General features: G+C 40.1%; 1 protein-coding gene and 2 long non-coding RNA genes across 19 annotated transcripts in view; 2 read left to right on the top strand and 1 right to left on the bottom strand.

Annotated features, from left to right (window-relative positions):
- Positions 1–14468, bottom strand: part of MEF2C (myocyte enhancer factor 2C) — a 141366-nt gene extending 126898 nt beyond the window's left edge. For 13 of the 17 annotated variants that reach the window (XM_071802328.1, XM_071802340.1, XM_065861439.2 and 10 more), the window contains exon 1: positions 411–588. The gene's annotated coding sequence lies outside the window, so the exon portion shown is untranslated. Of the gene's footprint in view, positions 1–410; positions 589–1899; positions 1921–4659; positions 4759–7559; positions 7763–14333 lie in introns of those variants that run through there. The other 4 variants (XM_071802326.1, XM_071802324.1, XM_071802325.1 and 1 more) reach the window with 3 other exon arrangements.
- Positions 1114–10565, top strand: LOC139826459 (uncharacterized). The gene is made up of 4 exons (XR_011736534.1): positions 1114–1297; positions 2085–2155; positions 8059–8252; positions 9965–10565. It is a non-coding gene; the product is annotated as an uncharacterized lncRNA (long non-coding RNA).
- Positions 14469–14530: 62 nt separating the features above from the next.
- LOC139826458 (uncharacterized) lies at positions 14531–20049 on the top strand. The gene is made up of 2 exons (XR_011736533.1): positions 14531–15260; positions 16833–20049. It is a non-coding gene; the product is annotated as an uncharacterized lncRNA (long non-coding RNA).
- The last annotated feature ends 3377 nt before the right edge of the window (positions 20050–23426 follow it).

The raw sequence follows: 23426 nt of genomic DNA, 5'->3' as shown, positions 1-23426 counted from the left end.
GCATTTCACTCAAAATTGATTGTTTCCGAAGTCTGATAAATCAGGGTGCAAGCACTGCAAGGTCATAGCATTAGGTGAACTACTCAAATCAAATGAGCTTCGAACACTTCACAAGATCAAGCACACAAATGACGTAAACTAACTTCATCAAAGTTTAAACAGTTATGACACTGATGGAGACAAGTCAGCAGTAATTTACTAGACAGTGGTTTAACTCTGTTACTTGTCTAAAAAGTTACTTTTAAGCAATTGATAGTGCAATCATACACTTTAAAAGTCTGCAAGCAATCTCAATCCCACTCCACACACAATGACTGATACATTCTCGAAATGTAACAGCAAATGCACATAGGGCTTTTGTACCATGCCCGCTCTAATTTACTCCGATGCTGAAATTCACATGTACTTACATTATAAACATTTAGCTGTTTGGATGATCAGACTAGTCCTTGAGATATTTTCCTTTCATAGGAAAAAGCAAAAATCCCTTTACTTCTTCCAGCCTTAAATATTCACCACCTGGTTCAACATGCAGCCTCCTTGAATCACACACACAACCTTCAAAGTCAATCCAATAAGCAGCCAGAAGATGTCTGGGGTGTGTGTGTGCGTGTGTGTGTGTGCAGGCAGGAGGAGGAGGAGAAAGTGGCTGAGCTGCTGGTCGGATTAAAAGTAACCGGACTCGTCCTGAAAGCGTCCAGGAAGGAAGTGACAGCAGGCGAATGGGAAAAAGGCGAGCAGCTCACAGGCTTTGTAACATCGCGGAGGGGAAGGGGGAGGCGAGGAAGGGGTTCGGACTACACGCCTGATGAGGTGTCCTTCTCTGCTTCGCTCCCCTCTTCCTCCCTTTTCTTCTCCTTCTCCGTGTCTCTATTTCTCTCTCTCTCTCTCTCCCACAATCCCAAACGAATGACTCTCTCCTCCCGAGCTGGAGAAATAATCAGTTTCACTCTTGCAAAAAGGGGGCGGGATCAGATCCCGAAAGCGTTTTAATAAAACAAACATAGAGCAGCAGCAGCGGCAGCAGCTCCCTTCCTTGCCCCTCTAGTCTAAACTAGATTGATAAATTACTCCACTACACTACTTTAATTATGTATATGGTATGCAGAATAAATCACTGAACATCAGCACCTCAATCAAGCACTTTTTAAATGATAATTGCATCTTGGGCGAATCAATCTTTCCATTCCTGACATTTTGCTAATTTTAGTTTTGCGGTGGGGGTAATGGCATCTGCCACACGCGAACCTAATGACAATCCTTTATTATCCCCGAGCGAAGACAACACGGCGAGCCGGTGCGTGGTGGGTTTTTTTATTTTTTTTCTTTTTTTTTTTTTTTAATTTATTTTTATTTTTCCCCCCAGTTCTCGGCGAGGTTCAACAGCCCGAGGAGGATCAGGATCGCTGCGAAGGGGCTGGCAGATACGCGCAGCCCCGGCTCCGCGGCTCCTCGCCGCCCCTGCGGCCGCTCAGCCCGGGCACGGCCGTCCGCTCTCCCCGGCAACGGAGGGACGGAGCCGGCGTGAGAGGAACTGAGGGGCTGGGGAAACGTCCCCAAAGTGTCGCATCCCCGCCACACCCGCACCCACCCATGGGGCAGACACCGCTCCGCTCGCCCGCACCTCCCGGGGCGGCTTCGGGCCAGCACCGCGGGAGGGGAGGGCGGGATTGGGGACAGCGGACCCGCGGCCATCGCCGCTGTCGCCGCTGACCGGGGCCCCCCGGCATTCCCACCCCCTCGAGGGACTCCCCCCGCATTTCTGCCGAGCTCCTTCTCCCGAGCCCTCCCGTCTGCCAAGCTGCCCAACTTCCCAAACTCCATCAGGGTTCCTACCCCACCGCGCCTGGCTCGGCGGGAGCCATCCCGGAGGCGAAGTTTGCGGCAAAAAACCCCCACCTTTTCCCAAAGGGGGACGCTGGGCAGATCAACTGCGCTGGTCCCCTCGCATGGGTCCCGGTCACGCCGGCTGCTGGAGACGGTCTCTTGTCAGACTTACCCACAGAAACACAGTGTTACCAGCAGACTGTCTAAAAAGGACAGGATTTTTATTTATTTATTTATTTATTTATTTTTTTAAATAGGTTCATTCGCTTTTAGAACCGGACTGAAAGGACTTTACTGTATGGGAGTTTGAATCCACACGCAATAATTTGTGAGTAGCACTGCGACTTTGCAGATACTTAATTTCTGTGTAGATAGCCAACTTTTACCATCCTTCGAGAGCAGCAGGGGAGTTTATACAGGCACAGATCATTATTTTTATGATAGATTAAGGTAGTGGAAATAGGAACAGCATGCGTGATAAAACCAAACGACTGAATTCAAACAACAGTGATAAATACATATTTGGTTTATTTTAATGCAAGTCCTTGGTTTTGCAGTCTTTTCCCTTATAAGCATCTCATTGGGCCACTGACCTACTTCTGAAGTTCTGTATTTGACAGTGAATAAATGCCTTTTCACTTCAACTGTACTTCTCGAAACATGGATGCTCAAAGCACAGTCAGAGCAAAATGAAGCTCAGGCAGCTCTAACAAGCACCCTGCAATTGCTCTCAATGCAGATCCCTAGACAACACCCCTTGTGACTTCGGCTCCCGTCGCTCCCTGCTCTGTCTGGGTGAGATTTAGATGCAGAGTGGACAACTCCCAATGGACAGATAGTTATGTGCTATAAATGCACCCGCAACAACAACAGTAGTAATAATGATGTGCCTAAAGCCACCAGGCAGACAGACATGAGCCAAGCACACTGTACACGGCGGTGAGAGGCTCATAATGCTCAGCAAAGGAGCCCGAATAATGTCGGGGAAGAAATACTCAGCCTCAGGTCTGGCATGAAGTGCAACAGGAAAGAATATGAAACAGTGACATGTATTGTACCCTTACTATGCCTCCTCTGCAGACAATTTTGGACTCGCAGCACGGCACCCCAACTATCCAGTAACATTTCTTAGTGGCAAAAATAGAAACCTGTGTTAAGACTTCACACCCTCGTGCTCTAATTGAAAATGACTGTCGTCTGCTTTATTTTGTGCAGGATATGTAAGTTTTCAGGTTTTGGCTAGCTGGTAACACAGCCCTTCAACTGGCGAGACAGAACATGAGCACCGTCATATCTTGAAAGCAATTATTAGAGTAGGCAAGTATTTCAGAAAATAGAAGTATACAGCAGCTTAGCACATCTACTACACCTCCGTGTGGGCACTTGCGGCCTAATCTTTAAATAGTTGTGACCTTCACATACTGGAGTACCTTAAAACCATGCCAAGTTTTTGTCATGAATACAATTCATCAAATCTGTGTAAAGGACACCTTGATTTTTAAAACAGTTCAGATGCTAGATGGACAAACAGATATAAGGGGAGGGATCAGGCTTTCCCACTCATCTCAGGGTTAGATAAGACATGAATTTCTGCAGTACCTTTTGAAGTGTTTAGACATTTTTTTTCCTCTCTTTTGCTACATTTAATTTTAAAATCTGGAATAATTTCAAACAGTGAAAAACCTTTGTTCTGTTGTCTGTGCTTGTACTGATGCTCCACAAATGCATCCTTTTCAAATTTCTGGCACGAGACTCAAATCGGCTCTTTCTTGCTGGTCACAGATCATGTGTAGGTCTGTTTTTTTCTTAATCCGCCACCTGGGGCCGGCAACGTTTTAAACAATCAAACATCACTCAAAGTGTAATAAATTGTAAAATCAGATCTCCAAAGTTTTATCAAAGAGTGAAGTGTGTACCCAAGTATCTCTCGCTCTTGCAAGCGTGATTATCTCAAGGTAACGTTCCTTTGAAGATGATTATCAAAGTCCGTTTTTGTTCTTTTGTCGATGCAGAGCGTATCTTTCCCTTAGGCGAAACGCGATTGCCAGCTTACCTCTTTTAGTGGTGTTTAAACTGAAAAGCAGTAAGGTTACTATGAAATGATCCACCTCCTTTGCATCTTAACCCTGGGGTGGCTTTGTTTCTATTTTCTGTTTAAAGTTCTGCTCAAGCCCACTCCACTCCACGCCTCGCTCTCTTCCACCACCTCCCTATCTTGTAAGAGCAGCACAGTATAACACTTCTTCCCATGTCTGGCTGCTTTTAAACTTGGCCCACGCTGGGTACAGCGCTTGAAGTGAGCTTTACAAAATTATTTTAAAGTGAGCTGGGGCGGTTGCCACAGCAACCCACCCTGAGAGAAATCGAGGCTATAGATTAATCTACCCCACAAGATTATTCAACAGTACTGCATTTTGTTCTTCATTCATTCAGAATATTCCCTCAATCCATATGCTTTTATAATGAACAAAAGATGTAAACTCAGATAATTTCAAAGATAATAGGATATATATTCCGGGAGCACAATTTAAACGCTTTGTATACCACTGCAAAGAGCTTAAATGTACATGATTCTTTGCAAAATCATTTAATTGCAAAAAAATATTTGCAAGGTAGGCACAGCTGACACATGAACTTCAAATAAAATGGCATGCCATTACTAAAATGGTGTTATACACATCAAGCAATGATTACAGAAAGCCTTTGTCAAACGTGTACCTGTAAGCACACAATACAGCAGAGCTTGCTCTCCAGGCCTTGCTTTTAACATTAAATCTGAAAACAATAAATAGTACTTTGTAATATTAAATGCAATAAATATTAAACACTCACCACATACACCCTCTTTATTGTCAAAATCATCCGCCTCCAATGCTTTACTTAATCTTTCCCATAGTAGTTACTTCACAGTTTACAATTCTTGTTCGGCACCTTAGATGTTTAAAAGCACAAAAGTAGTGTATTATTAAAATGCAAACCCATAGTACTTAAATATATTTAAACAGATTTACAAAACAATTTCTATAAAAAGAATACGAGTCTTTACTGATGTGCACTTAGACCTAAAATGAATATCACTTGTAAGTAACTTGGCGTTTTGAGAAGCTGTAATAAATTCCATCTGAATCCTACCTTAGGGATGCTACACCACAAATAAAATTACAAAACTATTGATCTTGGACTGTACTTATCCTCCAACTGGTGCTTAGAAAATCATTTGCGTGGCTTTTGAAAAACGCAGCCATCTCATTGTTTAATAAACGACAATTTAAAAGCAAAATGGTAAAATGTTAAAGCTTGACATGAATTCTTCTTTTAAGGACAGCTGTATCCTGTGCCACCACCCAGGGAAGCATCTCCTTGGGCAACACAAATTAACTCCAGAAGATCCTTTTTTAACCCAAAGTCCCCTTTTTCTGCGTACCTGTGGCAAGGGGGTGACCCTGGTTCTGGAGGGGTGACCGCCCCACTCTCTGCACTCCAGACACATGTTACCTTGGGTTTTTATTCATTTTTTCACTTATTTACTTGTAGGGGCTGAGTGTCCTGCTGTGTGCGGGGGGCAGCAATAGCGGTCTCACTGTGGTTGGAGAGGAGCAGCGAAATCCCCCCCGTTTGAACCAAATGGGAATTGCAGCGGTGTGGGGAGAATGGGGCAAAGAATGAATGAGTCCCGGGTGGCCTGGCCCTGCATTTCACCACAGTGCTGAACCCTCTGAAACCTTCCACAGCCTTTACGTTAGAATGATAGACTCATAGAATGTCCTGAGTTGGAAGGGACCCACAGGGATCAACGAGTTTGACTCCTGTCCCTGTGCAGGACAACCCCACAGTTCACACCATGTGTCTGAGTACGTTGTCCAGTCTCTTCTTGAACACTGTCAGGCTGGGGACGTGATACCTTCCTGGTGAGCCTGTTCCAGTGACCAGCACCCTCTGGGTGAAGAACCTTTTCTGAATGTCCGACTGACCCTGCCCTGGCACATCCATCTGCCGAATGAGTGTTAGTGGCTTGGGAGGCTGTAGGACAGTCTGTGAAGGTCTTGGAATGTGGATCATAGAGTCACAGAATAGTCTGGGTTGGAAGGGACCTTCCCAGCTCCCCCAGTGCCACCCCTATCATGAGCAGGGACATCTTCACCAGCTCAGGGTGCTCAGAGCCCCATCCAGCCTGACCTGGGATGTCTCCAGGGATGGTTCATCCACCACCTCTCTGGCCAACCTGGACCAGGCTCTCACCACTCTCAGTACAAAAAAATTTCTCCCCATGTCCAGCCTGAATCTCCCTCCTTTAGTTTAAAACCATCACCCCTCGTCCTATCGCAACAGGCCCTGCTGAAAAATCCGTCCTGACGGTTTTTTTTATCAGCCACTTTTTAAGCATGGAAAGGCCACAATAAGCAATAAGGTCTTCCTGGAGCCCTCTCCAGGGCCAGATTGGGTCCCAGCACGGCAGGGATGAGTGATGGGGGTGCAGAGGTGTGCGTGAAGGGCTGCACTGTGGGGACATGTGGCACTGGGCACGGACAAGGCTGGTGGAGGTAAAACCATTGGTTGGCTGATGCTGGGATGGGGGTGGTGGGAGGATGTTCGTTGTCTCGCTGGCCACGTGTGAACGTCCTGGTGGCCTTGGCGAGAGGGGGTGTAGTGGTATCTGGGAAGATAGCACAAATTCTGTTTGGTTTCAGTGGAGAGCTTGGACGGAGGCTAATCTGGGGCATTATCTGTTACTTTCCAGGCTTCTAGAAAGTTGTTTTTTCAGTGCCCCCTTTTAAAAAAAAAGTCGAGATTTTTTCATGCTCCCTTGATGATATTTTCAAGGGCCTTTGCAGGGAAGAGGCTGATTGTAGAGGGGAAAAAGGCTGCCAAATGCACTAAGTCAACAACGAAAAGGGGGTTTGTTTGTTTTGCTAAATTGATCCAGTTCTAGTAATCTAAAGTGTTTCACTGTTGCAAAAGGCAGTTTCTGAAACTGTAGTTTGCAAGTTGATATTGTCCTTTAAATATCTCATAAACAGTTGTCCAAAGGTTATTTTTATCTAAGAATTTTCTTTACTGTAATGTTTGTTTTGTTTCTTTTTTTAACAGAGTTTTAAAACTAGACATAGGGGGTAACAACAATATGTTTTCTTTCAAAGATAATATATTACTAAAATTGTTCTAAAAATGTAAAAATAGTATTTATTACTTTGTGAATGACACTACGGAATAATATTGGAATCAGATCTGGACCCAGTGATAACCACTCCTTTTGTTTGCCACACGTGCTTTTTAGAAATAGGCTAATACTAAAGGTCTGTTATTTGTTTGAAAATGAGGCTGAATTTGCATCTGAAGGAGTTAACAGCCATAGAAATGTTGAACCACGTGCTTGGCGTGGAACAGGGATGCTATGGAGCTCATGTGCTGCATCCAAAGTCCCCTGAATTCTGCTGAAATCCGATGTGCTCTGACACGTTTCAGATGAGACCTTAAAATGGAAGCTTGGCCCTACATCAGGGGCCACCCAGATCCTATTCCTGCCTCAGAATTCATCTTTGAATATGTTGTAACTCCAGTTCCTGTACCAGCCACTGTCTCTCTGTGAGATATTCAAATATCCTCATCGTCCTATGACAACATTCCACCCAATGTATATGGTTTATATATACACATATATATTTTAGGAGGACAACACTTGTAGTCAATGATCTTAGTGACGTGTAACTAAAGGAAGAATTTAACCTACTAACCTTTCTCCTGTTGGGATTTAGGGACTCCAAAAATGTGAGTCTAGACTTGCGTGGAAGAAATGTGTTGAGGGTTTTGAAGTTCTTCAGTGCCGATCAGAAATCAGTAAGCGAAACTTTAGTCTCAGACAAACTCGAAAGCTCAGTAACTAGTTTCAATTCTGCCCCCCCTTCTCTTCTGACATGAGGTTAATTAGGTGAAATTTAAAGTGAAATGGGCTTTTTTTCCTATGCAAAAAACATAAAAATAGATCAAATACGAGCTTAGAGTGGAAATTTGGAATCAGTTCATCATCTTAATAGGTTTTTAAATACAGGAACGTATCTGAAGAAAATGTAATTTCTTGAACTGCTGTTCATCAGTCTGATTATTCAGCACCTTCACATACCTCAGGAACATAAAGTTTTTTGTTTGTTTGTTTCTTTTTGTTTGCTTGTTTTAAAGCAAAGCATTTGGTGGAAGTGTAATTTATCTTGTGGTTTAATACAACTGTGTTTAAAGTCTACCCAGATTATTAAACAGCCGTCAACCAAGAAATACAATATCTGTACTACTCAGCTCGGGTGCTAATATAGAAGATCACGCTGGAGGGAGACGTGCTGAGCTTTGGTGACTCTTTGTTCTGAAGGGCCCATGTTCAAGCAGAGACTAAATCAGAGCAGCTGTGGGGCACTGGAATTTACAGAAGGGATCAGGTAGGTTCCTGCCAACTGCAACGTACAGCACTGGGAGTCCCTGTCTTTAATATAAATTTCTGTCTCCCAGTATCTCTCACAACCTCTACAGTTGATGCAGAAGAGGATAACTTTGCATTCCATTGTTAATTTATGCAGCTTTAGAAGGTTTAAACCTCCTCACTGTTAGCTGGTCATTTCAAAAGAAGTTTCTGCTCGGACAATTCCTCTCAATTCCCTCCAAGAAGAAAGGCTCCTAGAAATTAAGTTTCAGAACTAGCATTTTGAGTAAGGACCACCTTTCTCCTTCGTGCCACCACATTTATTTGTGCATGTGATTGCTCCCAGTTAATTAAAGAGAATCTCCCTGTGATCTCCTTTCATTTTTTCAAAAGTTCGGGGGTGGTGGGAAGGATTTTTTTTAGGCTGTGCATTTTTTCTAGTTTCCTGAAATCAAATTGCCTGACTAAGGTATTGTGGTGTTTTCAGATACTTTGCCAAAAAGCGCACAACGTAAAACAAAAAAATATGATTGCACCCCCTTGCTAATTGTGTGGCACTCAAGCGTTTGTCTATCTTGCACTGCATGATGATGCGATACAGAAGCAGACAGCCATAGATGGCCAGAAAAGGCTTAATTAAGTATTCTGCAGCTGCTACAAATTAGATCAGCATCTGCATCTGTGTAGACAATGAAACTCATGGTAATTTTGAGGGCCAAGCAAAGTCGAGATTTGTTTTGGATAGACCCCTAGCCACAATTCAAACAAAATTCGGATCAAACCTGCTCTAAGGGTAAAAGAAACATTGGTCATCTTCGCCTCCTGTTGCTGATACAGATTCCAATGTACCACATGACTTTGAGATACATTTTAGATAAGCACCCAGCCTTTTGGCTATTTCTTTGACAATTTGCATCTATTTCAAATTGCATACCACTTTCTGAAACTAAAGTGGTACTAAATGATACATAAATTTTAAAGATCAGTGGTTCTGCCTGTTGTAACAGAGTATGTTGTATGATATTTGCAGCATAAATTGTGTATAGAATACAATAACAATAGATTAGTACATGGAATGAAGGGATAAGGTATTTTTGGCAAACTGTTTTATACAGATATGCTTGCATGCAGATATCATGAAGTAAGAGGTTATTCTCTGGACGTTTAGAGAAAATGCACTGTTTTTAAGCGTTCGTAAATGCTTCACTACTAAATTCATGTTTTTTGTTTTGCATTTGAGCAGCTCCAAACACTAGCATTGCTCTGTAAATGTTCTAAGTGCTGCTGAAATACTAATATTTCTGTTTTCAAAACAATAATTAACATCAAACTTTTATTAGATGTTTTAGAGAGGCCTTTTGAAGGTTGACAGCTCTTGTTGATAAGTGAAGAAGAACTTGTAACCTCTGTGGCCATAAAATGTAATTGTACAATAGCCAGGTCAGCTTTTAGATGTGCTTACACCACTTATGTTCATCTATATTAAAACTTCCATGAGCCTCCAGCTGTGATGTCATTGGTTATAAGTCTTCCCATGGAAGCACTTTAGAAAGTTGATATTACCGAGGTTAAAAGGAAACTAAGCCTCAGAGGTCAAGTTTGGATATGTACTTTGGTTTAGATGTATTTCATCTGAAGTTACTGTTGTATGATCTAGTCTGAGCATCTTTGCATGGCTCCTCTGTGATACGGGTAGATTTGAGTTCCCATTTCTGGTCTGTTACGTTGTAGAAGCCTGCACCAATCAGACCAGCGAGATCCGATTTCGGCGATGACTTTACAGACAGCGACACTGACACGGTTAAAGGAGAAGAAACCTGGTTACTAAATGGAAGGAGTTTCTGAAATTGAGGTTGTTATTTTTGTCAGGCAAGTAAGGACAGAGACAGAGACAACTTTGATTATTTTTTTATTAACCAATTAATCTCCAACCAAATATGTATTGAAACTTCTTGAACTGATCCGCTGACTAAAATATGTCTCTAACCCTCTCGTGCTAATAGGGATAGACATACTAAGAATTTCTGGATTAAAGTAAGATTCAGTGAGAAGTTTCTGCATCCTTTTGCAGATTAAACTTAGGAGTTCTGAAACTACTGGAAGAGCAGTTTCTGCCAGGAACAAAGGAACCAGTACTTCTCTGCCTGATGTGTGAGCCAGTTCCCTCATATTTCTGAGGAAGGATACAACCCAAAATCTCATTTCAGTGAGGCTGTGTGTGTCTAGAACCTGAAGTGTTACCAAAACATAGTGGTCGAGGACTGACTTGTTAATCAAATCAGTTAGTGCAAAGACACATAATTACATAGACAGCCATATCTTTTCCACGAGTAAGAACTATCTCCTGATATATAAGTAGATTATGTCACAGTATCTTCTATTTTTCTCAATATTAGTAGAGTCTTCATTAATTTTTCTAATTATTGCACACGATATTAATTTGTTATTACCAAGCATTCTTCTATGATAATTTCAAACTCAGGAGATGAACTGATAGTGGTGAAAGGGCTATTTCCATGTAGTTATATTGGGTGGAGTGGATCCTGCCACCACATAAGAAAGCAAAGAAAAACAATCAATGCTGCAGATATCTATAGCAAAATCTCTAGGAACCACCAATTTTGTATACTTCTCTATCATTATTGGTATAGCAATAAAAGAAAATAGAAAAACATGTAAATTATTAGGGAAGAGATTTTTTTTTTTTTCTTAACCAGGCAAAACCCAAAACCCACTGAATTGCTGAATTAATCCTTATCAGTTTGGTATTGTACTATTCAGATTTTATTTTTTTTTTCCTCACAGATGCTGCCATGTTTCAGGGCTATATTAACATCTGATTGAACTATGAACTACATGCTGTGAGCACAACTTTAAAGTATGTATGTAGAGCTAGCATGGCTATATATATATTTGTGAACGAAGCAGTAATTGCTGCTTTGTTCATTCTGTGCAGTTATTTTACACATTTCCACCAAACTAGTATACCTTAGCTTAAATCTAGATAATTGTCCTTTGTAAGCTGTATTTATTGAACTTGATTTAGAATTCAATGACTTCAGAGTTATGCATAGAATGCAGTGTTGCCTTTATCTTTACTGAAAACTTCTTAAGTGTCGCTTTCAGATCTTGCTTCATAACGATAGTTGCTTCCAAAGGAGCAAAACCCAATGTGACTATGTGACAACTGATGAAATTTCAAACAAAAAAATTAACTAATAAAACTTCATGAAGGAAGTTATATGTATGCTGTAGAATAAGATTTTGATTTTTCTTACTCCACCAAAGGAAGAATAATTATAAACTTAAAGCTTATATACACATACTTATATATATGTACATACACACTTTATATACACAGATGTATGCATATACACTTTAAATTTCTAATAGAAACATCAAATGGAAAATTCGCATGATTTAAATGCTCATATATGAAGTGGCAATTAAGGCAATTCACCCTGCTTTTCCCCCCTGATTTTTGTCATGCCGTTCGTCTTCTTATCTAACTTCTTAATGCAACTTCATTGCCTCCAGTGGAAAGTATCCAGTTTTCACCAGTGTAAGTGAAAGAAGGAGGCGGCACAACATGCTTTGAAAATACCATGTAACACTGTAGGAAAAGCCTTGAATTAACTTTTGAAGAACACAACATCAAGTCACTAAATTGCGATTTTTGCCAAAGCTTTGTGGTTAAATCCCATTTTATATTTACACGCACTACGGAATAACTAATATAGATGTCTTCCTGACACTAAAGCTTGGATTTATTGGAAAAGACAAACATGTGGTTGAAAGCTGAGCTAGATTGTAGCTTTTAAAAATAAAATAGATAAAAAGATAGTTGTGGAATAAGCTGCCCCAGTTTACAAAACAGACAACAGAGCTCTAGTCAGTGGGGTGCAGAAATAAATTTGTGTACCAGGCATTTTAGGACTGATTCTGTTTCTAACTGAAACAGTAGTAAAGTTTCAGTGACTTAAATAAGTTTTTTCTATTTCTCAATCTCTCAATATTTCATTAATAATAGATATACTTTAGTATTTCACTTAATATGCTTAAGTCCAATGATGAGAAAAATAAGAAACAGAAAGACCAATAAAGGGCACTCATTTAAGCTTAATGGTATAAATCACCTAGTGTGCAATCTGCACCTTTTGCAACATTAAAAAAATATTTTTTCTAGAAAACTAAACCATTTTGTACTGAAGTTTATTTTACAAAACACTTTTTTCCCCAAACGTAGTGAAATGTAGACTAACCTAATAGGAATTCCATGAAATTATTCAGGAGTTTGTCAAATTAATTGCTGTTTCTGAGCCTTTAAAATCAATACATTAAAATGTTGATTAACTTGCAATACACAGAATTAAAGGCTCTAAACCAAAGGCTATATGTTTTTCTTGGTTACTGTAGCACGTACAATGTCTAGTTAACTCTAGGAACTGCCGTTACTATTTACTGTCTTTGGATTTAACAGTGCTTGGTTTTAACGACTGTTTAGGGGATTTGGTTTCCATACATTACAAATGTTACGCCTGAAACAGCGATGTTTTACAGGCATTGTGTAGTTTAAACGCAGCTCTAGTTTGTGTTTTTTTTTTTGGTTTAGTTTTATGTTTCATACTTCATCCAAGAAAGTATCTTTAGTATTTAGAGGTTTACTTTATACTTTGACCAGTAATGCTTTCTTTTACAGGTCTTTTATTCCCACATATATAAGGATATTCTTGCAGCAAACAAAATTGTAATTATTTCCATATAGCACATTCCAGGAACAAAAATAATCTCTGCTGTGCTTTTCTTGTCTCATAAAATGAAGAAAAAGGACGAGGATTAAGGCCTGACCCGCCTCTGTTGAGGTCGGAGTTCCCTGTCTACTGTACTGGTCCCACACCGAGCAGCCTGGCTGAAAAAATCACAGGTCAGGGATGCTTAAAATGGCCTGAGGTATTATTATTCAGCCTAATCTTAGACTGTCCTTTGCTGATAAATCAATTATTTTGACATGCAGGGAATATCCACTACAGAAGTGGTCTGACTGTACATTGATATACGATTGCTTTCTCCCATTAGTGTGTTCCATGGAGTGCATGTGAATTGTGAACATGGAATCTGTTTACTCAAAAGATTCATATGGTCAAGATTTCTGTCTGTTTACTTGCTTAAATAAATGTTTTCAATTTAACACAACAATTTGTAATGAATACTGTGAAACGAAGTTAAAAGAATGACTTCTTGAAATAGAAATTATAATAAAAATGCTTTTCTTCCCTCCAAAATATTTATTTTAACATGTGGTCACATTTTCCTACATTTTCACATTAATTGAAATCTTATTGTTGTAGAAAAATAAATATTTTTTTCCTTTTGTCTAGTTTCCCAGCTTTTACGCAAATTAGAGAATACAGACACGGTCATAATTTGCGGTTTTGAAAACAGGAAAATCATGTAAATTAGTGATATCTTTAAAAAGTTTCATGCCAAGCAGTGCTCTCATGTGGCCTCTGTTTTGTAGTTTACCTTTTCACTGCAGTGCAAGGCAATGGTTTGTGTGATAATCCCTCGATTCCTGAGTTTTAGAAAATGTTCTGAAGATTGTTAATTTCACTCCCTTATGTATTACAAAGTAATTTTAGGTTGATGTTCAGAAGGAGTTTCTAAGGCTCCGGAATATCCACTGAAGCTCCAAATGCCGCAAAGAGTCTACAGACAACAGCTCCTTTTCTATTTATCTGGAAATTACCAGGACAACTCATTTATTTTAAAGGAGTGCTGCCTGGCTTCTGGTGTTGCTGCGCGTAACCCCCAATGTTCTTTCCCTTCAGATTCATAGAAACAGTTTGAAAGAAACCGACTATAAATACCCAGCCACTTTCAAGAAACTTTTCTTGGCAGCAGAAGTTAAAAAATCAAGCACCATATCAAGTAAAATGCGAAGCACGCTACAAAGCTTATCTGCTTTCTCTTGAAGAAAGCATTGCAAGCTCAGCCACCAGCCCGGAGCCGAATCGCCCAGCGCCGCAGCGTGCAGAACAACTCCAGAGACTTAAGAATTGTATTTTAATATGTATATTTTTTTTCCTCAATTAAAACTCACCAGTGCCCTTCTTCTGCTTCTCCAGGAAGTTGTACCCGTCAGCACCTGCTGAGGGCTGCGTTGATCAAACCGGCAGGTAAAAAAAAAAAATTAAAAAAAAAAAAAATCCTGTAGAATAAAGCCAGACCAGCTGGCTTTGAAGAGAAACCCCCCAGTTTGGGTTGTCTTTGCCTCACTCACCCTCTGCTCTGCAGCCCGGGGCTTTTTCTCCTTTGGTTGCTGACCTGTGGGGCTGCATGATGTGGGGGCACAAGTGTCTGGCAGGCCAAGGTACACCTGCTTCTGTCACTCCCGAGTAAATTTAGCTGTAAAAGGTATCACTGACAAGCAGACCTTTGTCAGCGCTGGCAAGCGAACACAGTGCTGCCGTCCCCCCTTTTCCAAGTATGCTGCGAGTTCAACTGGAAAATATCAAATCGGTCGTCTTATCCAGGAATCGCTTCTTCGAGGAGAGGGAAGGTGAAATTGCTTGCACGTGGCAAAAAACTTTCCTCCTTTACAGAGATGTTAAAATTGCAGTGTTCCAAGAATAATCTCTGAACAAGACGGGGTTTTGTTCTGTTAATTGTGGCTGGAAGGAAACTTTTTTTTTTTTTAATGGAAATACAGCACACACATATTTCAATTCAGGTTATTAAACTGTGTTAAGTATTAAAGTTGATTGCCTTTCTTTTCACTAACTCATTGTGCTTTTTTATCCAAAGAAATATTAGAAGACTAAAACCTCTCAAATAGGAGGTATTAATCTCATTCCCAAAATTAGAAAGCATGCAGTGTTGAGAGACTGGATGTCAAAATTACATGTTCGTAGCACTTATGTGGTGGGAATCTAGGAACCAACCACTTTTAAAATGGGAGCTAAAGTAAATGGAGACTCCTCTGAGAGAAGCAATCAAAACTTGGTCTTCTTGTCCTTACTGGATTAAGGTAAGGGTATTTATAATTTATATCTGCCCCTTCCTTTTTTTTTTTCCTTCCTGGAAATGGCTTCTGGTGATTTAAATAGAAAGAGGTAATTTGCATCAGTATGTCTTCTCGCAGAGTTAAAAGGAAGTCACCAACAGGATTGGCAGCGGCATACCTAGATACTCCATTTTCTACTAGAAAACTATGTTATAAACTGAAACAACTTTAAGGAAAAAAATCAGAAGTGTGCATTTTACTACAGTCTGCTGTTTAAACGGAGCAAAATGTTCCCTCTAAAAAAGCGATGAGAAGAAGTGTGGGTCAGGAGCTCTTTGTAAAATAAACAAGGTTCCTATTTACTTACTTGTATAAACAACCACTCACCAAGCTGTATGTCTCTGCAGGGGCACCCTTTCAGATAAAAACATGGACCTGATTGGCATCATCCTGTATCCATGGAAACATTTTAAGTACCTCTCTCTCAATATGTACTTCTCTTATTCAGGGTTTAAAAGCTGAGTACCAAATAAGTAAGTGTTTTTATTTAATAATTATACAGGAGGTACTTTGTGGAAGGTTGGTTCTTGGGGTTTGTATCTGTCATAACAGAGACCTCATGTTTTCAACATATTTGATAAAACAATGAGTTGTATTTCAAGTCTCCTATCTGCTCACACTCTTAGATTAAAAACAACATTAAAAAAGTCCTAATGAAGGAAAATTCTGAAATTTTTGGTGATCCATTACTGTCTGAAAAACAATTATCCTAGTTCATGTAATCATCAGACTTAGGCACTGCTCTAATTACATTAAAGTAGTCTGTTTTTCCGTTTCTCTGAAAAGAAATAGGAAAAAAATTACAAAGAAGTCAGGTTATTTTGGAAACAGCCATACATACCTATGTCACTGTGTAGCAGGTCACAGAAGTGAAGAACTTAACAGTTGTCTTGCAACTGAAGCAAAAGACTGAAAATAAAGGAACTGCTTTAGCAAAGAACTAAGTGAAATGAAAAATAATAATTTTTTTATGATAATGCATCTGCCCCACTGCTTAGTTAAAATACCAAAGCGAAGAACAAACAGAAATAAGGGATTTTCTGCTTCCATGTTTCCATGCAGAGAAAGAAGCATGGACATGAACTACATTTATTTTCAAAACCATGATTCTGAAGAAGATCCTATGCAGATCAAATGTACTTATTTCAAAGTTGCCTTGGCTCAAGTTTATAACCCTTTGAAATTCCACCTATTGACTGGTACAACTGATACACTCTTTTACTGTAGTTTGATCTGCAAAGTACGAAAATGAGTGATTTGTATCAATTTGTTAACATTCTGTATGCATTTTTAAAAAAAAATCGCTTCTTAATTTTGTTGATAGAAAACATTTTCTCCACCTGGGCCAGGTTGCAACACTAAAATGCCTTGCTAATTACAGCTGCTATCAGCTAAACACATTTCTGCCTAGAAAGACCTGGTAGTTCTCACTGAAATCCAACTGGTTTAGAGTCTTGGTTTGCTAAGTTTGTATCTCTACATATTATTTTCATTTACTGCTGTTTCTGTTATTTATTTCCAACCTTGTCTCAACAGCCCCGTCCCTGCTGAGTGCAGATGGCACAAACGATCTCTCCACTGATCAGCCTGGAACAGCCTTTGCAGAAGCTCCGTAACACTTTTGCCGTCTAGTGAAAGTTGTCACCTTTTTGCATGTTAGATTCTCCGCATCAGGCTTATACTTTTGTTTGTGCATATGCATTTACAAGTGTGTAAAGATTTTATTTCAGAAATTTGATGGTGGTGTGTGTCAGCTGAACCTGCCTGCTCATGGCACGGGGTTGGATGGGACCTTTGAAGGTCCCATCCAACCCATGCTATTCTATGATTCTATGATTCTCTGACTTGATTCTCTGATTCGATGGTTCTCTGGCTTGCTGTGAAAGCTTCGGTGGGTGATCTTCCTGTGGGCTGGCCTGTTCCTCCTGCCCATTGCCACGTGAGACCTTGGATCGTGATTGCTCCCAAGAACTTCGACTCCGAGCCAACTAAACATATCAGAGAGGTGAAACTTGCAAGCCTCCGGGGAAGGATGCAGCACACATGACAGTTTTGTGCATGTCCCTTCCATCACGTGCCTGTCCTTGCTACAAGGTGAAGGTTGCTGGGTACTAAGTGGGGAAGTAGAAAGAGAGACCAGCGCTCAGCCCTCTGTGTGTTCAGCCTGACCTGGACAAGGAAGCTCTGACCTTGTTCACCATCCAGAGCAAATAAAATTTCAGTTACGGACTTGAGTGGCAGGACTGCTTGGCTTGAAATCGAGGAAATGAGATTTGCCCTGTTGCCACTACATAACAGGCAAAAATCTGATTCTCCCTAGCCACAGATCTCAGGGAAAGAAAGGAATGAGGAAAATTGGTAGTGGTATCACTTGGGCACATAAATCTTCATCTAAGTAATATGTTCTCAGCTTTATGGTTTTTAGCTTTTTTATCCAAGATGTCTTTTTTTTTTTTTTTTTTTCCTTCCTAGCATTTGTTAAAGAATCACTTCCAAAATGCTAGAAAGTCAGCCTGAGCATATTGCAGATAAAATCTGTCTCCCTTCTCTATCACGTAAAATAGAGATACAACAGTTGGCCTATATTCAGTTTTTCAGGTGCTAAAAAGCTATGACAAAACTGCACAGATCGTATGATAATGGGCATATTATACAACTCTAGATCATCATATGCCCAACTTATTATTACTATTTTAGTTTTCCACAGACCACTTTTATAGCACCATCATCTTACATGTACTTCACAAACACAAAGGCTCTCTGCATGCTTTTTAAATTCATAGATCAATACAAATAAGTGAAGAAAAAAAAGGGAAAACATTCGAGAATACAGCAAAAGTGTAGGGAGTATTGCTGCAAAAAGAAAAGTGAGCTGAGTTCTCTGAAGGCTTTTAAAGATCATCAGCAGAGTAAAACGTAGACGAGGAATTCTCCAAGGAGCAACTCCTGTTATTTTGGAGCCATCAGGGCAAAAACAGGTCCTAAATTCTGACCCTTTCATGCTGGAAACATACGCAGCTGAAAAGGATGAAACCTGACTGACTGAAAAACAGCTGCTGTACACAGCAAAGATGGCTCAAATTTGGGGTTGAGAAGGGGTGGGAAAGCTGAAAATACAGAATCTGCTTCCACTGGTAGAAGCAGACAGCTGCCAGGACGGAAATACACAAGTTACAATAGCAATGTGATAGAGAGTGAAACCGCTGGTTTGTAAATGTACATAAATACATGTATACAGCACTAAACATATGTACATGAGTTTGCACGTGGCCTTCCCTATATCGTTGTGCGGAGTCCGAATGCAGAAAGAATGTAAACACACGTTTGGCAAGTGGAGGGATGGGGGGAAATGTTTTGTAGGTTTTCCTAATACAAGAGAGGAGCTGGGATTTTGTTTCTGAAGAGAAAGTAAATGGTGGATCATATAGACAGTAGAACTGCAGTAGGAAAAAGGTGAATTTAGCCCCACGATTCTGAACAGTTTTGAGGAAAGGATGTAGGGTTGAGATAGATAAATAGATAGATAGATAAAGTGAGATGTCTGTCCATTTAAATGGCTGATGGCAGTGGTGAGTTGCCACATTTCAAAGTAGAAGAAGTTTATTTAGGAAACAAGTTGCACGATGGAAGTTCAGAAATCTGTAGGTCTATAAGTTATGAAAGAGAATTGAGTAAATCCACAGCAAGACAGGAGGTAGAGAAGGAGTCAGAAGGAATAGATGGTGTTTCAGTGGGAATAATTCTGTTTGTGGCACTGGATTCTTGTAACCAGAGGGAGATGCAGGTTGTGTTGCAGAAACCGTCAAATTTGGCATAAATGCAGTTGAAGGCAGGGAAAATCATAGAATAGCAGGTTGGAATGGACCTCAAGGATCATCTGGACCAACCTTTCTTGGCAAAAGCATGTCTTTTTAGGATGGGGAAAAGAGAAAACTTTGGAATGTGCTTCTCTACTTTTGCATTTTGTACATCCTAAAATAAAAGCAACTTTTCAAACAGGAAAATTAAAACCAGTGAAGGGGAACGGTAGAGAGGTGAATGAGAGAGAAGAGTCTGACCTTGCAGTGAGTTACTGATGAATAGATCTATAGCGTGAGTGTATAGATCTATAGTGTGAGCAGCTGCAGTCTGTAGGAACTCAGGTACATATATTCTGTTAATTTAAATACGGTCCAGGATTCTGAGAGAGGAGAGCTTCCCCAGGAATGTTTACTGCAGAACAGTTACACTGATTATAAGTTACTTTAAAGTAATAGATTAATAGTGACCTTCTCTGCCAAAGTATGATTTATTGCAGACTGATCTGCTTTTTTGTATAACTGTTTTACATACTAATTGCCAGTATAGTTGCCCAAGAATTGAAATATAAATATGAAGGGGAGTGATTCATAGACAGTATCTGAAAGCAAAACCGAAAACCTCAAAATGTTGCAAGCTTTTAGAACCAAAACATTTTAGTGCAAATCAGCAATATGGTGTATTGTCAAATTAATTATTTGAAAAGGAGTATTTATAATAAACATTGGAAAGGATCAGTGGAATAAAGGGTTTCACTAAACGTTCCCAGTTTTATATAAAAATGATTCAACTGCTCTTGCAAAGCTTTTTTCATATTTTGCTATTGTCTCCCAAACTCCTGCAAGCTCCAGTTTTATGAATAAGTTCAATAGATAAGAGATGTATTTTGCATTTGTCCTGATGTCTACAAAATATGCTTACTAACAAACAAGTAAATGAGCCTCTTTTTTTAAAACCTTGTTACTATATGAATAGTTGATTTTGAACTTACTATTTTAGGTGGATCTGGTACCACAACCATACACAAGGTTGTCTAACATTTCTCATTGAGATTTGTCATTGTTTGTGAGTTGCCAGATTTCAACCATTAAGCTTTAAAGTTATCCTTCTGAGTAAGTGCTTTTTTCCTGGATTTTCCGGAATGATTCAGCAGTTACTTGAAATGAACAGGAAGAGTGACATTCTAGATTACATATGTTAGAAAAAGTAAACAAAAATTAAACGTGGAAAGTTGTTTCAGTGGGAATCTGTAACACCTATGGATTTAGGAATAATAGAAGATGTTCATGGACAGTCTTAGGAATATACTTGATGCGTGACCAGATGGTGTATCTGCCAAAGAGAAGTTCACCAGGGAAATACCAGGTCGTGGTGCTTGTCTGAGGCTTCAATTTGGAATCTGGCACCAAAGAGAGAGAGGAAGAGATTAAAAGATATTGTCATGCCTGTATACATAGAGCCAATTAATTTTGGTAGTTGTGCTATTTTAAGCACTGGACATTATACTATCTCAGAATCTGAGGACTCGCTGAGGTGCACACTAAATTGTGCATGGTTTGTCCCGTATGGGGACAGATGTGTCAGCTCCTTATCTACTCAGTCTTGATTTCTAGTGCAAAAGGATGAATATCTAGGTTGTTCTTTCTCTCTTCACTCCATTTGCCTGCTCCTTGGAATGATGCAGGGAACTAACCTCATCTTGACATCCTCTCTTTGTCCCACTCTACCAGTTCCTATCATGGAAGCAAGTGTCACCCAGCCTTCCAACTAGCAGACGGAAAAATTTCTGGTAGAATTCATACATTCTGGAGAATTGAGTTTTGCAATAGCCACTTGCATGTACAAAAATGTGATTCTAATCCTCTGTTCTTTTTTGGCATTAATGTACCATATTCATTGAGACTGAAACAAAACTGCTGCCTCTAAGAGCCACTGATTTGGACAATTATCCAAAATCAGATTATAATAAATAGCAGTCTTAGGAATTTTGATTAACCTCTAAATAAATGTTACTTTGGAAAAACCCCGTCAAAGGCATTAATGATAAGTTGTGAAGTAGTAGTAATTGCAGGCATGGCATTATAGATAACGTAGTTAATTGATACCACGCTCTCAAACATGTATAGCACATCAGCTGCCATGAAGCTGGAGTGATTATAATAGTATTTACAACAGTTGAAATACATCAGATAAGATGTGAAAAATGGAAACTTAGGGTGCTTACTATGATCGTCTCACTTACTGATTTAAGGACTTGACTTCTGGCAAATATTTCTTGGTCATTAATTCTTCCACCTTTCTGATGAGGTAAATATATACTCGGCTGCTCTAATTAGACTTTAAGAGGGTATCATGTGGTCCAGGATGAAGACTGTAATTAGTCCACAGAGCCTGCACAGGGTGAAGTGATCAGTCAGGTCCAAGGGCCACCTGAAGAACACAGGAGCAGCAGGAGGTGGAGATGAGACTACAGCATGGCTGCTTATTCCATCCAGGGGATAGGGCGAGGATGGGACTGGTGACAAAGCAGAGACATAGCCAGGAGACAGCTACCCACAGTGAAAGTCTGGTGTCCATCCAGAGACTACTACACTCCAAACATAGCTCCAGCTAATTAAGGCCCTAGGCTGAGCTTAAATGGAGCTGGGGACGTAGGTGTGGGGGATGCCCAGGTGGAGGCTTCACAACCTGTTAGGGCAATCAGAGCCTTGTCAGCTTCTTCCTTTCTCTTTCCCTTATCAATGTTTGCAGTCATAGGCTCACCTGCCTAGGTCATCTTTCTTCATGATGGTCTTAAGGAACAGTGGGTTTTGGATGGACTCAGATTGAGATTACAAATGGAAATGGAAAACATGTTCTCATCTTGCAGATGTGTTTGTAGAAATGCAGTACACACTATACATGCGGACTCTAGGGAAAAATACCATGGCTTTGGTTTTTGGGGGTGGAGAAATGACACAGATTTGATAAGAAGTCTGCAGTTCATCCTGTTTCAAGCATGGCTGCAACCCGCATCAACAAGATAGGAGAAAATAAGATGTGTGTTGATAATGTGACTGCAGTGCTTGATTGAGCAAGAGGGAGGGTATTTTTTCAACAAAACGAAGGTGTTGACAAAATAGAAAAGAAGGGAACCATGGAGGACAGCCAGCACCTGTCATCTCCCAGCACGTGAGTCTGGGTGAAAGGGTTAATGTTTGGTCATGACATAGATCAAACAACAGTTGCATGAAGGAAAAAAAAAAAAAAAGAAGAAGAAAAATGGTGGATATGTGTGTTTCTAACTTCAGCAGTGGTGGAAAGTGGGTGCCACCTCGCAGGACAGAGCATCAAAAAGTGACTCTTCGCATGGGAAGCTTGTGTAGCTGCAGCTGATCATCCTGTGTGTGGAGAGTGGTGTAACTCTGTTGTCACAGAAATCCAGGTATTTCATGACCTGGATAAAAGGTGTAATCTGCTGCTTATCTGGCAGGTTTCTAGACTTCAGTGATGACAGTAGACTGCTATGCCTGACGTGGACCTTCTGCTCCTGGTCATCTTACCCCTCAGCATCGTAGGAGACACAACAGTGACAATTTCTGTATCTCAGCCAGGCCAATCACTTGACACAACTCCTCGAATAGAGCAATGATGGGCAGTGGCGTGAGAGGAGAAATATCAAGTACAAATTCGATCTGCTGAAGTGTGGCTTGGACATAGTCCCTTCTGGCAGAAATGAATTAGGGAGGATAGAGTGACAGATTTGACCCACTTGGTCCAGCAAATGCAAACCTAGAGCTTCCAAAGTCATGTAAGCATAGTTATGAGATCTTCAGGGCACCGTTCTCTAACCCTTGAATCTCAGGTTATGAAAAACAATAGGACATCTTTTTCAGGAAATAAACAACTTGAGCTTAGCTTCCTCCTGTAAACGTTCTGGGCAAAATCTGTATTAGAAAGGTAGTTAGAATGCTGTTGGGAAAATAAAAACGAGTCTGAAACCTAGAGAATATGCTTTGAAACACTGTTTTACTGAGGAAGAATTTGCAGGTTAATCAATTATTTTGCTGGCTGATTCTGCCAACGTAAGACAGCTTACTCATACTGTAGGTCCATGAAATCAATTTATGACCCTCTAGGTAGGGATAGCTCTTGTCCATTTTTGGATGAAAACTAATAATCTTGAAAATTCCACCATTCTGGAAAGGGAAAAATACCACTATGTAGCCCATAAATATAGTCAAAATAGTGTGAAATGAGCCCAAGTCCTGTGTTTTCTATAGATGGCCTTGAATGAGTTTTAACTAACTGTATATAAAAGCAGTTAATAATTTAAATCATTTTTTTTTTTTT

Source organism: Patagioenas fasciata, chromosome Z (assembly GCF_037038585.1).
Source record: "Patagioenas fasciata isolate bPatFas1 chromosome Z, bPatFas1.hap1, whole genome shotgun sequence".
Lineage (NCBI taxonomy): Eukaryota > Metazoa > Chordata > Aves > Columbiformes > Columbidae > Patagioenas > Patagioenas fasciata.
The sequence above is the reverse complement of the archived record's forward strand: the minus strand, read 5'-3'. Positions and strand labels throughout refer to the sequence as shown.